The sequence below is a fragment of the Chelonoidis abingdonii genome, chromosome 3 (genome assembly GCF_003597395.2).
Source record: "Chelonoidis abingdonii isolate Lonesome George chromosome 3, CheloAbing_2.0, whole genome shotgun sequence".
NCBI classification, from domain to species: Eukaryota; Metazoa; Chordata; order Testudines; family Testudinidae; genus Chelonoidis; species Chelonoidis abingdonii.
The window spans coordinates 89254288-89267855 of NC_133771.1; the positions used below are offsets into that span (position 1 = coordinate 89254288).

The 13568-nt window shown below is 40.9% G+C and overlaps 1 protein-coding gene across 4 annotated transcripts in view; it reads right to left on the reverse strand.

The window, feature by feature from the left end:
• Positions 1 to 13568, reverse strand: part of FYN (FYN proto-oncogene, Src family tyrosine kinase) — a 176090-nt gene that overhangs the window by 79430 nt on the left and 83092 nt on the right. For 3 of the 4 annotated variants that reach the window (XM_032772614.2, XM_032772610.2, XM_032772615.2), the window contains exon 2: positions 12572 to 12631. The exons of the other annotated variant lie outside the window; for it this stretch is intronic. The gene's annotated coding sequence lies outside the window, so the exon portion shown is untranslated. The remainder of the gene's footprint in view (positions 1 to 12571; positions 12632 to 13568) is intronic. 4 annotated transcript variants of the gene reach the window in all.

The following is a 13568-nucleotide window of genomic DNA, read 5'->3' on the forward strand; positions in this document are numbered from 1 at the left end:
ATTTATAGATTGGAAGTTTAAAAAACAGAGGAAAACTCATTTTCAACTTCCAACTGGTTTTTTAACTTTGAATGAACTAGTCATTGCACTGAACAAGTTGAAAAAGATGAAATGAAGAAAATATGCTTTTTCTGCACCTGCAGAAGAGTCTCCTGCTGTCAAAAGCTGGTTTAGCACTTCTATACAGTCAGATGACTTCCATCAGTTCAGTAGTTTGACCTTCTTTAAATCTTGGTAGCAAACATATACTGCTTAATTTTTTTTTGTATTTAATTAAAAGATTTTAATAGATTATAATAAATTTCGACCTTAACATGGGTTGAAAATTTCAAATTTTAAAAAACTTAAATAGATGTAAAAATTAGTTTCTTTAAAAATAAACCTATTTAATTTAAACACCAAAAGCTGATTATTTTAAACATCAGGATTATTTTAAAAAAAATGAAAATAATCAATTCTTATCCATCCTGATAAATGGTTGCTACTTGTTTAGTCCCAAGAGTTGCTGCAGAATAACATAGGATGCTCTAGGAAGTATTCCCAGTCCCAGCTGACCCAAGGAATGAGACATCAGGCAGGAATCTAATCTCGCTGACAGTGCAGCCCCACTTGTTTTTGTTTGTTTGTTTGTTTTGTTTTGTTTTTTAAATGGATACTATGACAACTTTTCAGACATACTGAAAATTCTCACTAACATGATCTTCACAATCTTCTTCAGTCTCTGTTCCTGGTCATTCTGGATGCCTTCCCAGGTTTTCATTTATCTTTGAGCTCAGCAAACTGATTAATATAAACTTCATGTCCAAAAATACTCAGTCTTGGTCATCTGTAATAAGATCTCTCTTCCTTATCATCATCATCTCTTGAATAAAATTATCACAATTCTCATTTCTCATAACAAAGAAGAGATTATAAACAAACAGAAAAAAAAAGAAGAGGAAAAAAGGAAGGACAGTAAGGAAGCTGAAGCAATATAATAGTGGTGTGTTTAGAATGTGGTATGGTGAAAAATATTTGTGCCCACAAATATTACCACACCCTTCTTGCAGAGATATTATGGGACCAAACACAAGGTCTGTGAATCCCAAAATACATTTCACAAAAGGCACTACTAATCTCTTAAAATAAATCCCATAATTAAATAAACTTTTTTTTAGAAATTTTACATCACAAACTTCTGTGTCTTTCATCTGGTTTCATGGACCTCAACTATTCTGGACTGAAAAAAAAAACTGCTAAAAGACGCTGAGGCTGACTGTCTTTAATTGGTCAAAAATTCATATGCTGTATTGAGTGGAATTAATACCGACATAAATTAGAGTATTTCATACAAAAAGAAATGTCTAAATTAAATTGATGCATTGCTGCAATACTATGAAGTGTGATGCTAAGTTGTCAGAAAGTGACCAATTTTTGGTCACCTGTACATTAACTGTAATCTCATGTGTGGTCTTATTCTATGATCATATCTCTTTTCTACAGCAGTATGCCTGATTCAGTGCATTAGAGGGATGACGGTCAGTGAAAGGGAAGCTGTTTAATATTTCTTTTTAAGCTCAGTGTATAGCCTATACCTCATTTATAGTACACCACCAAACCTCTAACGAATAACTATTTCTCCCTCTATCCCCTTTTATAGCAGGCTGTTCTATGGCCTTCATCACCATAGTACATAAACACTCTTTTTATAGGCAGGGCTGGTAGCACTGCCTACTAAGGTTGTGTGACATTTCTCATTATAAGATCCAGTTTTCAGTTGCTTATATTTGTGACAAACTTTAGCTACTTGGGCTGATATTTCCTATGCTGGGTCTCAGCCTCAGGCTGAATTTTGTTTTAAAAATTTTCAGCCAAAATAGTTAAGCTGTTTCTGCGAGAGACGGTAGGAAAAGTAAGTTTTGCCCATGTTAAAGAATTCTGGCCATCTTTTCTTTCAGAAGCCTTAGCACCTCCATGCTTTGGAGCAGGGACTGAAAATTTGGCAGACTTGTGATCTCTGTATCAGGGAAGGGCCTTTTGCTGTCTCTGTGAAAATATGCTCAAATTTGGGCAAGTTATAACTTTTCGGTTTCAATGTGCTCAGTAGTCGTTTGCTAGAGCTTTGATGCTAAATTTGCCAAAGATTTTATTCACACTGGTTATGCTCCATCCTAGGGCTGAGGAGGACTTTCCCTGCAATTACAGCACTGGGCTATGCCACTGTGGAACTGATCGCAAGGAGCCTGTCTGTCCTGTGCTCTCAGTGCTTTCCCCATGCTCCTCACTCTGTGCTGGCCCCAAATGCACATAGGACAAGGGCCAGGCCTTGTGGGGGCAGGGAAGGAGGAGGAGGGAAACTAGAACTGGGAACCAGTGGCATGAGGGGAGAAAAAGGAGACGGGAGGAGGGGAGACAGATACAAAAAGCTGCCAGGGTGCAAGGGAGAAGTAAATCTGGGTGCTCAAAGAGACTATGAAAAAGAATCAGGGGTGGGATAATGAGATTAGATGAGAAGCCCAGGGGACTGCAGGGGGAGAGAGAGAGATACCAATCAGACGAGGAACAGGGTGAGACAGAGACTGGAGCTGGGATGAGAAGCCTGAAGAGCAGAGAACCTGGACTAGTTTACATAAGAATGGAACTGGTATGTGGAGCCAGAGATGGGGAAGAGACAGCAACAGGTTGGAGGGGATTGGGCCAAAGGGATCAAGATGGGGAGGGAGTAAACAGGCAGAAAAGTCTGTGCCCTCAAGGGCACATTCCTCTCCCCACTCCCAAATTTCACAGTAAAGAAAGGTAAATAGCAAGAATCTGTACTGGGACCTATGGTGTTCAACATAATCTTAAATGATCTGGAAAAAGGGATAATCAGTGAGGTGACTAAGTTTGCAGACAATACAAAATTACTCAAGATAGTTAAGTCCAAAGCTAACTGTGAAGAGTTACAAAGGGATCTCACTACACTAGGTGACTGGACAACAGAATGGTGGATGAAATTTAAATTTGATAAATGCAAAATAATGCACATTGGAAAACATAATCCCAACTATAAATACATACGGATGGAGTCTAAATTACTTGTTACCATTCAAAAAAAGATCTTGGCGTCCTTGTGGATGGTTCTCTGAAAACATCCTCTCAATGTGCAGCTGTAGTCCAAAAAGCTAGCCAAATGTTAGGAACCATTAGGAAAGGAAGAAATAAGACAGAAAATATAATGCCACTATATTAAATACATGGTATGCTCACACCTGGAATATTGAGTTCAGTTCTGGTTGCCCTATCTCAAAAATTATACACCTCTACCCCGATATAACGCGGTCCTCAGGAGCCAAGAAATCTCACTGCTTTATAGGTGAGACCGCGTTATATTAGGTTTTGTCAGGTACGGCATACCGGCTCTTGTCAGACTGGACTGGCTTCCCTGGCGGTGATTTAAAGGGCCCGGTGCTCCAGCCGCTGTGGGGAGCCCCGGTCCCTTTAAATCACTGCTGGAGCTCTGGCAGCCGGGCTCGGGTGGGGATTTAAAGGGCCCAGGGCTCCCTGCAGCAGCTGGAGCCTCTGGCCCTTTAAATCATGGCCCCTCTGGCCCTTTAAATCATGGCCTGAGCCCTGCTGCCAGAACCCTGGTGGGATTTAAAGGGCCTGGGGCTCCAGCTCCTGTGGGGAGCCCTGGGCCCTTTAAATCACCTCCGGAGCTGTGGCAGCAGACTTGGGCAGTGATTTAAAGGGCCTGGGGCTCCACCCATATTCAGATATAACACGGTAAAGCAGCAGGGCTCGGGTAGCACTTTAAAGGGACCGGGGCTCCCTGCTGCTTTACTGCATTATAGCCAAATTCGTGTTGTATCGGGTAGCATTCTATCGGGACAGAGGTGTATATTGGAATTGGAAAAAGTACAGAAAAGGGCAACAAAAATGATTAGGGGTATGGAACAGCTTCCATCTGAGGACAGATTAATAAGCCTGAGACTTTTCAGCATGGAAAAGAGATGATTAAGGGGATATGATAGGGGGCTACAAAATCATGACTGGTGTGGAGAAAGTAAATAAGGAAGTGTTATTTACTGCTTCTCATAACAGGAGAACTAGGGGCTACCAAATGAAATTAATAGGCAGCAGGTTTAAAACAAACAAAAGGAAGTATTTCTTCACACAAAATGCACAGTCAACATGTGGAACTCTGCCAGAGGATTTTGTGAAGGCCAAGACTGGATAACAGGGTTCAAAAAAAGAACTAGGTAAATTCATGGAGGATAGGTCCATCAATAGCTATTAGCCAGGACGGGCAGGGATGCAAAACCATGCTCTGAAGTGTCCCTAGCCTCTGTTTGCCAGAAACTGGGAATGGGCGACAGGGGATGGATCACTTGATGATTACTTCTTTTGTTCATTACCTCTGAAGCACCCAACATTGGCCACTGTTGGAAAACAGGATATTGGGCTAGCTAGACCTTTGGTTTGATCCAGTATGGCTATTCTTATGGAATACTACTAATCTACTCCAGTGCAGTAGATCTAAAGGTTCCAAGACTGCTGATGAACGATGTGAGTATCAATAAGATGCTACATGGCAAAATTTGGGGGGGGTTGTTTTTGATTAAAAAAAACATAGGAAGTTACTTTTACTTACACACAGAAACACCTAAGTTATAAAAAAGCTAAAATTAAAGTTGCTTATGCAAACTGCCCTTGTCCTCCTCTCCCATTAAAAGAACCAAATGGAAACACTTATACTACTAACAGCTATGGGTATGTGTGAGCTGTTTCTTTAAACTGGACGCAGGGCAGATTTGGAGCTGGTTTCAAGTCAACACATTCAGCCAGGACAATACATACAAAAGAGCATAGCAGGCAGTCTGGAGCTAAGAAAAACAAGGAAACAGCAACCTAAATCTCTTTACTCAAGGGCAGTGATTACTCTAGAATAGGACAGAGAAAAACAACAATCAATGAAAACCAGATTAAAACTAAAGAAATAGTATGCATAACATATCTAGCTTTACAACAACTCAGGTTGGTTTAGACCGCAAGAGACTTTCACAGAGAGATCTTCCTGGAGTGGTGAAAAAACCTTTATCCTCCAGAAGGAGATAGCAAAGTGAAGGTTCATGGAGCACAAATATGAAAAATTTCAGCCCTCAAATTAATTGCTTTCTAAAGTTAAAAGCCAGTAAAAGTAGGGTTGAAAAGTACCAGGTCAGCCATAATTATAAAAATAGCTAATGATTAGTGTATCCGGCAAGAATAACTTATTACAAAGCTTGTTGGGAAAACTGCAAAATAAAGATGACAAGTCAAAAGTTAGAGGATTATTTTTGCAGGAAAAGCATTGAAATGGCATCCATTCCCAGTTCTTTATAGGGGATATAAATTTGCTCTCTAATACTGAACAAGATCTTCATATCTGAAGTAGTGTCAAAACTAAGTCACCGCTCTTGGGACAGTCAGTACAATTATTTGCAGCTATGAAAGCTATCCTCTAAATAAAATATCTTTACCTGTGAACATCCAGAGTATCACAGCTTTTCAGAAGGTAAAAATACAACAAATATACACTACATGTTCGGTGTCTTTTTCAATAACTTGTTATTTTTAAAGCCAGTCAGGCAGTACACATACATTACACTAAAAAAAAAAAAAAAAAAAAAAAAAAAAAAAAATCTAAAGGGAGGGATAGCTCAGTGGTTTGAGCATTGGCCTGCTAAACCCAGGGTTGTGAGTTCAATCCTTGAGGTGGCCACTTAGGGATCTGGGGCAAAATCAGTACTTGGACCTGCTAGTGAAGGCTGGGGACTGGCCTTGATGACCTTTCAAGGTCCCTTCCAGTTCTAGAAGATAGGTATATCTCCAATTTTTTTTTTTTTAAATTAGAGCAAAAGAATTTGGAAAACGCATCTGAAGACTGTGAAGTAGGTGAAGACACACATTTTCCATACATCTGTTTCTAGCTATAGCACCTTAAACAGCAGAATATAGTATGACACATTCAGGAAACATTTGTTTCTTGGGCAAGACCAAGAAAGTGCATTTTTTCTTAATGCTCAATTTTCTTTTATCCTGTGTGAGCTTCTGTACCAATCCACGTGTGTGCTTATAGTTCCTTCCAACCAGCATTTGGTCCACCCTCCTCTCACCTCCCCGCTTCACAAATGAGGCTTACTGTCCCACATGGCATGTCTACACTTGGAGTTGGAAAGCATATTTCCAGCTTTAGAAGACATACCCATGCTAGCTCTGATCGAGCTAGTATGATAAAAATATATTGTAGCCATGGCTGTGCAAGTTGCAGAAGGGGCTAGCTAACTTGATTATGTACCTGTCCAAGACACTAGGTATGTACTTGGGGCATCTAGCTGCTTGTGCCACCACAGTTAACACTTCTATTTTTAGGGCACTAGCTCTGATCAAATCAGAAATTACACCTCCAGTGCAAACTGTAGACATACCTGCAGGTCTGTTGCAATAAATTAGACTTAAACTTTTACCCTAATTGTTAGCTCAACTGTAAATAGTATGTGAAAGGTCACGAAATGTCACAATAACCAATAATAATAAATGTTGATAGGAGAAGGTATGAAAGGAAGATAGAAAAGACTAAATTAGTAGAAACAAAAAGGGCCCATTGATATGGTTTAAGGACTACATAAAAACATTCTTGGTAAAAAAACAGAAGATTTTGAACTGGAAAGTAATGAACCAGAATTAGTGTGTTGGATGTTAGGCCTAATTGGTGGACAGAATAACGAGGGGATGACCTATGACCCATTCTCCCCCCTCCCCCCCTTTTTGGGTTCTTAAAGAGATCCTGGGGAAAAAATAAATCTCAGCAGTGCTCAACGCATCGCAACTCATCTCGACCTCGGGCGGAAGAGGCAGGGGCTAGCCTCTCTGAATGGGGGGGTGCACGCGCCAGCTATGCATCTCACCTTCCCTGACCCCAAGACCAAGGGAGCAGGGCAGACTGAAGGATTTTCTTCTTGAGAACAAAGCCTGATGGCTTCGCCCCTGTTTAAGAATTTTGTTTTTCACCTGCAAGTCCTGAAAGTTATTGTATCATCATGACATCCCGTTCTCAGCAGCGATCCCCGACTGCCAGCAACACACAGACACGTAAGATCCGTTCCCTTTTGTATTACTTTCTGCCCCCCTTCTTTCCTCTTATTCCCTCCACCTCCACACACACACACACTCGGCTTTTCATTGAATCCTGCAATCAAGTGCATTGCTTCAGCACAGTGAGAGGAGACGGCCACAGTCTTGCCATGTCTAAGCAGAAAAGACGTAGCCAGATGATATCCCTGACTGGAATGTGAAGCAGGGTCCAAGCAACAGGAGTTCTGGTCGGCATGCCAGGCAATGCATCCATTCGTAACTGACCAGCCATTCAGTGTTCCAAAAACCATGATTGAAAGCAATGTCCCCTACCTGTGTTATATTCTCTCTTATACCTTGAGAGTCTCTATCTGCTAAAAACAGGAGGGTCTGAGCAAATTAACCTGTTTCCATCAAAATTAAAATAAGAGATTGATATTTTTCCTCTAAAAGGTGAGAGACTTTAATAAGTTTTGATTAAATTTGTTTTGCATAATCACTCAATTTCAGTTTCAGTATAACTTGGTTTTGATTTCTTGTTCTTTCTTGTGTTTGATCAAGAAACTTTAGACTTCAGAATGAGTGCTTTCGGGTCTTGGCAAAGAAACCAAGTAAACCATCAGCTCTGTAGAAATCTCCCTCCCTAAACTTTGTATCACTAAACTTTAACTCTTTTGACCCTTGAGGTCAATACAACAGACCTCAACTGAAACTTCAACAGCAGCACAATGTAATGTGATAACTCCTGATGGGTTGTTTGCAGTGACTGAACATCAGGTGTTCTATATCTGAAAGCATGAGTCTCTACTGCTTGAGCTAAAGAGACATGTCTTTTAAGCCAAGGGCTCCAGTGAACTCAAACTTCTCTATGGTCCAGACAGCGGTGGACAGAGGCACACACTGTGTAAGCATGGATTACATTTGGAAAAATTAAGTGAGTAAGTACAAAAGGAAGATAACTAATTTTACGCAAGGACGTTGTGCTAATAGTTTAAAGGAGAGGTCTGGACTGGTATGAAAGAGACTTGAAGAAGATTAATATGCAAAAAGTATTTCCTTCTTCTGTACCAGTCCAGATAGTTGGGCCCTCCCATAGTAGTAAATCTACTTGGGAGGGACTAGCATCTGAGGCTGCACAAAATGACACAGGTCAAACCTGTAAATGCCTGGCAGACTAACATCCAGGAAGGAGCTTTACAGAATTCTTATCAAAAGAGGCCACTATTCACCCTGCCCAGAAACATACCATCAAACTGTTTGAGTGGGTTTTTAATTCATCTGTGACATCCCCTCCCAGCATTAAAGTACACTTCTCTAATCAACTCCTTAATCCATTATGAAACTTTTGATTTGGAGACTAGATGACCTTTTCTAGGACCTTGATGCAAGATGACTAACCTCTGAGCCTCTTGGCTCAGCTGCTATGTCAAGATAAATTCAGAGTGCTCTCTTAATGGCCAGCAATGTAGCCTACCATTCTTGTAATTCAGTGAATTAGACTGTAGGAGTGGACAAGGTTATTTCTTTGTTCAAACAAAATGTAGAAACTGTTCATGGTCTAAATTCAGGCAGAGTCTAGCAGACAAACCTATCTTGGGGGAAAATATCATATATGGTCTCTTACAAGATACGAACTGAAGTTCCGTGACTTTTTTGCCTGAACAAGTGGCCACAAGAAACCCCATAAGGTAAAGCAGATAGAATTGAAGTAAGGGGCTGTGAGAACAACAGAACCCCAGACTTCGAACAGTAGTAGCAACAGACTGGAACTGGCACACACTCACATCTGGATGGGCTTGCAGATATTCCAGGATGTCTACAACTGTAGACTGCTAGTAGTCTATATTCATTCTCCTACACCTCTAAATAGGTCAGGGAAGTAGATTGCTTTCAAAAGTATAGCATACTAGACTTGGCTAGTGGACAGTCCCCTAAGATTTGAGACTCAGCTACTTAGCAGCCATGCCATAAAAGTCCGAAGTGAGCTGGGGCTGAGGCAAAGTTGCCTAAGCAGATGCTCTGTGACCAGCAGTCTGATGAGTCTTTCCATGGACAGGTTTATCAGATCTGCGTACCACACTTCCTTGACCAATTTGAGGCAATGAGGAGTTTTCCTGGGGATCTGGCAATCTCAAGGGCCAGGGAAAAAATATATGAGCTCCAGTTGATTGCTAATATGCCTGTACTGTTTGATAAGGGTTTTTATAACCTTCTGTAAAAGTTCCTTGTCCTTTTGTTTGGATTCTGAGTTGAGCTAACAAGTTCATGACTGACCCCCATGAGCATTTCATTCTCTGGGGGTTTGGGGCATTCAACTAGTGTTACTTCCTCCTACCCTCACAACACCCTGTCTTGTGGTTGAGATATAGTTTGGCAGCTCATGAACCTGGGGTTCTTGCAAGCTCTCAGACAAGCTGCACTCCCACAAGACTGGCAAGTGGGATCAAAAATGTGTAGACAGATAGAATGATTAGATTTTGAAAATGACCTGTCTTGTGAGTATGGGGAGGAGAGGGAGGGTGGGCACAGCACAAAAGGGGGTTAATCATCTCATTGTTACTTTGTGCTCTCCCGTTTCTCAGATCCACCTGCTGTCTCTTGTCTCATGAAAAGATTGTCAGCTCTTGTGGGACGGGATCGTCTTTTTACTATTTGTCTGTATAGTGCAGGGGTAGGCAACCTATGGCACATGAGATGATTTTCAGTGGCACTCACACTGGGTCCTGGCCACCGGTCCAGGGGGCTCTGTATTTTAATTTAATTTTAGATGAAGCTTCATAAACATTTTAAAAACCTTATTTACTTTACATAAAATAGTTTAATTATATATTATAGACTTACAGAACGAGACCTTCTAAAAAAGTTAAAATGTATCACCGGCACGTGAAACCTTAAATTTAGAGTGAATAAATGAAGACTCAGCATACCACTTCTGAAAGGCTGCTGACCCCTGGTATAGTGCCTAGTTTCTTAGTACTATAGCAATACAAATAATACATAACTACTAAGTGTTATCTATGTTTCGTGGCAAACTGTTGGCTGTGGTGAGGGAGGGTCATGTGAAAGAGCTCTGAAAATTGGAGATGTAATGGTGACCATTCCTTCCTCTTCCAGCTCCTTATTTCTCTTCATCTTCCCTCCTTTCTAAATAGAATCTAGCACAAATTACAGAAAATGGAGGCAGAGAACAATTTAACCCTTCATTGGTTTTCTCCCAGTCCCTTTATTTTCCACAGGTCACATTCCTTTTAAATTAATCTTTTTCAATCTCATCTTATCCATGTCCTACCATATTTTTGCCATTCATTCTCCTCTTCCATTGTTTTTATGCTTGTTTTCTTTTTCTTTTTTTACTTTATTCTGTCATTCTACATCCCTCTCCCATTTACTTTACCCTCATCTTTCTTACCTCACTTTCACATGCATTTTCCTTTCATTCTTCTCGTACCTACCAATCACACCCACATCTGATGCCAAAACACATTAATTCCTGGAAGGTGGGTGGTTAGGCAGCTGGCTGAATGAAAGGATTAAATGTCCCTAACCACAAACAGGGAGGTGCACATGGTTAATGGTAGCAATAAATGATCTACTTCAGGGCAGCAAGAGCAGGTATAGATGGGAGGGAGGAAAGAGCCTCTAGGCTTTAATGGGAAGTGCCTGGGGGAAGGTAGGAGGGAGATGTTCAGTATGGAGGTTTCTGTGGAAGAGACAGCTGCTTGCGGTCCTAGAAGCCCTGTTCTGAGTAGCGTTGAGAGAAAAGCTAATGTCCCTTGCACTGTGCAGCAGTGAATGGGGGTGCTCGGGGAGATGAAGCAGGTAACAGCAGATGGTGCTTCTGAATGATGAGCTAAACTATGTTAGGCAGTGCCACCTATGGCCTAAAGTCAGCAGTACCACTTGAGGTGCTCACATGTCACATGCAGCTGATGGAAGAAACAGGAAAAACCCTGGTTTTAGTAAACCCAACTGAAACAGAGAGCCCTTCCTCCACCCAAAACAGCACATGATCACCCTAGCTGCCTGCTCCCATCTCTCCTTTTTGTTTAGTCTAGCCAGCCAGCATAGTGATGCTCTACCTGCTGGGAGACAAACAAATGAGATATAGGAGCTGACAAGACCATTATGTAATGGTGCCCCTGGCTGGGTCACTCGTGACTGACAACTGAACCTAGGACCTGAACTCAAAGAAATGCAACAGCTCTGTCTCCTTCTGCTGGGCGGGGAGCAACTGTCCCAACAGTTAACTCCCAGGTGTGACTGAGAGATTTCAGTCCAAAGAGTTCTCTGTGACTAAAAACACTGTTGGAAAGGAATGCGCCATCTCTACCTGAACTATAACTTTAGTTTTCTACACTATTACTGCAAAGGATATTGCAACCCCATGCAATATCTTTGGGGACCATACTGTATTAAGTTACTGAATGGCTTATGTATCGTTGTGGGCCAGACATCATATGCAACTCCAGGGAGGAAGATTACCACAGTGTCTCTAGGGACCAAAAACAGTGGCGGTGATTAAGATAAATCACTTAAGTTGTAAATACCTCCAGAGAGGTACTGACTCCTGGGGCAGCTTACATATATTGGTTTAAACTGGGGTTTCCAGAGATTAGCAGAGACATAAAAAGGCTGGGTTTAAATGGACTCAGCCTTTTTTCTGAACCAGAAAAATGGACAGGACCTTCTGTCCAAGGAGGGCCCCCAAATATTGCAGAAAGGTTGAAAAGACTTTTGCCTACTAGGTATCTATAAGACTGATTCCCAGTATGTTTAACTGGTTTTTAAATCTTTGTTTTTATTAGGTTTTTTTCTGTAATGTTTTTACCTTAAGAATAAATGTGCTAACTTAGAAAGAGCTGTGTGGTAACACGCAATTGCAAGCAATATACTGCTTTTTCTCCAACAGCTATGAACAAAGTGCATGCGCTGGCAGTCAGGCTGGTGGCGATATCACAGGGCAAGGCAGGGGTGTATGCAGGCTTAAAACCTCCGATCAAAAGGCAGTTGGACAAGGGTTCCTTGTTCAGAAACAGGGATGGCTGGAGAACTGACTGGGCACTCTGGGAGTGGACAACAGAGGTGCGAGATACAGGTGTTATCCTGAAACTGTGACAGTTACCAAACACTTTTTTTGGGGGGGACATTAGGTCTTTATGATACCCCTGCTTTAGGTTTTAGCTTAGAGGCTTTTAAGTACTCTATAACAGCTGCAGCACTCAGCAGAAGTCATTCAACAATTAAACTGTCAAGTGCATTCCTTGCCTTAAGGCCCAGCATGTTTTGTTTTTTTTTTTTAACATCTCATTATCCCCTGAAAATCTCCATAAAAATAAATGAATAGAATAGAATCAGCATTAATGTAATAACTGTATCTTTGTAAAGTTAGATTTTCCCGAAGCAAGATAGTTTTCAAACTGGAAATGAAAAAGGTTCAAACAGTCTCCCTCCACAATCATCACTGTAAAACAAAAGCAATAAAGGCAGCACCACTTACCAGAATGTCCCCCCCAACTAAAGTAAGTTGATATTCACCACATTTCTTCTAAAACAGGTCCTGCAAAGAGGGGCGAGGGGAGAGAGAGAGAGCACTTAGTGACTGACTTATTTTCACAACTAAAGCAATGTAGATCATATTACAGTACTTTTTCCACTTGCACCTTCCCCCCTCCATTTTTAGGGAAGAGATAATTGGATTCGATCTTTCGCAACTCATTTCTGAAATCCATCAGTTCATCACATAAAACATTAAAGCGATTACAGAATCCCTTCAGACCTGCTCAGACAGATCACCATTACTGACTACTGCTTATTCAGGTTTCAGCAATGCAAAGGCAATAATATGCAACAGGTAGCAGCAGGAATGAAAATTTGCCAATTATTTTTAATCGCAACCCCAATACATTGGTTAACCTGATGATCACTCCCTGGTAAAGCAAAGGAATTGATACATTGGTTTTATAATACTGCAGTCTGTCCTAAGCTTTTAGTAGATTTGAAATCTACATGTAAGAAACTAAATATATATCTAGAAAACCAAGCTTTAGATTTTGTTTGTATGTACGTACAATGGAGTGCAATCAGCAAAAGGTTAAAAAAAACTAGACGGACATGTATCAAAGAGGACTTCAGGAACAGTTTGAGAAGTATGGCAGGTAACACTTGACAATCGCCACTATTTTGCCAAGACTGAGAAAATTTCAGATGACAGCTATTTTTATTTCCGGCTAACTTGTTTGAATGACTCTGAGTGTCCACTAGCAGCAATGTCAAAACAATGTTTTTTGGAAAAAATAAATGAATAAAAATTACTGGAGGAAAGAGAAACTGCATTTTTGTTAGTATACAAATTTGGAGGAGAGAGCACAAGCATGGACTCAAAACTGAGGGGAGGGAAAGGACTCTGCCAACAGTACCAGTGGAAATAGTATCAGTAAGTGGAAATAGACGTATGTAACTACATGTCAAAAGTTAGTTTCAGGTTTTTCGCCCTA